This window comes from Aplysia californica, unplaced genomic scaffold (assembly GCF_000002075.1).
Source record: "Aplysia californica isolate F4 #8 unplaced genomic scaffold, AplCal3.0 scaffold00439, whole genome shotgun sequence".
Taxonomy (NCBI): Eukaryota; Metazoa; Mollusca; class Gastropoda; order Aplysiida; family Aplysiidae; genus Aplysia; species Aplysia californica.
Window position 1 is genome coordinate 362,336 of NW_004797709.1, and position 1,872 is coordinate 364,207.

The 1,872-nt window shown below is 37.6% G+C and overlaps 1 long non-coding RNA gene across 1 annotated transcript in view; it reads right to left on the reverse strand.

Annotated features, from left to right (window-relative positions):
- Positions 1 to 229: 229 nt before the first annotated feature.
- Positions 230 to 1,872, reverse strand: part of LOC118478245 — a 12,773-nt gene continuing 11,130 nt past the window's right edge. The window contains exon 2 of the long non-coding RNA XR_004858909.1: positions 230 to 470. This is a non-coding gene — a long non-coding RNA (uncharacterized LOC118478245). The remainder of the gene's footprint in view (positions 471 to 1,872) is intronic.

Sequence of the window (1,872 nt, forward strand, 5' to 3'; positions counted from 1 at the left end):
TCGAACACTATACATGTATAAGCAGACGACTGCAAAAGGGCGTAACATCAAACTATATACGAGAGTTCATAACTTTATAGCGCGTCACGTCTAGTGATATTTTTGTTACAAAATTTTGCTTCACAGCATACTCGATTTGTCAAATTCCTCTCAACTGGAGAAGAATTAGCCAAGAAGCAGAAAATAATTCCTTATAATATGAATGATTTCCGAAAACAAAAACAAAACAAAAATTAATATTATTTTATTGATATTGCTTTGCGCCACAATCGATACAATTAAGATCTTATAAGAAGCAGGCTGCATTGATAGTCAACTGGCTGTCACGGTCAGCTCGGGCCGAGTGGGGTACTGAATCCCAGTAGACAGTCAGCAGAGACGCTTGAAGAAAATAATAGTTTCCTTCTCTGGAACTGAACTCCTGTCCTCTGCGTGCGACGAGGAATAGCCTGACTCTTACACCACAGACGCTGGGGAAGTTAAAGATTTTTTTAGCAAATATATGTCACAACGCGGTGGAATCATGCACTCGTCAGTTTTGGAGCATATGGAGTTATTGTATCATCTTAAAGCCTGTCCATTTGCCTTGCGTTTAACGGGAAAAAATATCCATTTATCTTGGATACAAGTCAAGATATTGGCGATTGAAGGAGGTGGGAGTTTCCTGGATTCAAAAAAAAAGAAAAAAAGTAGCGAGAAAAAGGCCGCCAAAGTTGCGTTATTTCCATAGCTTTTTCAGAAAAAAACAACGACACAGAAATGTGTTCTTTAATGGGCATTAAAGGTGTTGAGCAAAATTTAAAATAAAAAATTCGATAAAAATTTCCAGACCTGCGGAAAAATGCCAGTTTCTTCGATTTCATTATTTTGACGAGCCCCTGATTTTACCACGCTTCCTCACATAAAATCGTTTTCTCGGTAATTTATAGTTACTTTCAGTTTGAAATTAGACGACAAAGTGACTGCCTCCTGTGTAAAAGAACTTGGCAAAATGCCGAACATTTAACTTTTAACCACAAAAGACACCAAGTTGGCCAACGTCCGTGGTGTCGCGGTTGGAACTTCCCCATCTCACGCAAGAGACCCGAGTTTCATTCCCGAGCAGGAAGAATTTATGTTTTAGTAGTTTTAGTAAGTGTTTTACGGCACTTGCAACACGATAAGGTCATATAAGTGCCGAAGATTTGAGGTGTTTCAAGAGAGTAACAAACATAAAAAATGAAGGAGGAGAGATCAGGACGATAGATGTTTGATAGGAAAGAAGGAGCAAACCCCACCAGAGCACCCACCAACCACCCATGAAGAATTTATACAAATGCTATCTATTATCATTTTTTTAATTATTACTGTATCTACTTTCTAGGTCTATCTTTATATCTAGATCTTCCAGCTTAGATGTTGAATCCCTCTCCGCCAGGTTGAAAACTACCCCCCCCCCCCTCCGAAATTATCTAAATTGTGTTGTTGGGGACGAAAAAACATCTACACAAAATAGCTGATATTATTAGATTACCAGAATACCCTATTCTCCATATTTGTTTGAACAAGCAGCAGTCGAGTGAGATTATGTAGTCTCCATTTTGGAATTACCGAATGACAGAGTTACTTCCCATGTCATTTGTGCCATTTGTGTTAAGGCTCGCAGCAAATGTCTAAGGTTTGGAAATATTGATTACATGCCATTACGACGTTTGTTATTTTTCCTTTTTCGGTTGTTTTGTTTTGTTTTGTTTTGTATCGTTGGCTTCTTTGGGTTTTTTTTTTCTTTTCTCCAGTGTGCTTCATACTCAATTACGTCACTAAGTTGAGTCATTAAGAACTATTTTATGTTTATGGGTGAGGGTTTTTTTCTCTTTTTTTTTTTTTTTTTTT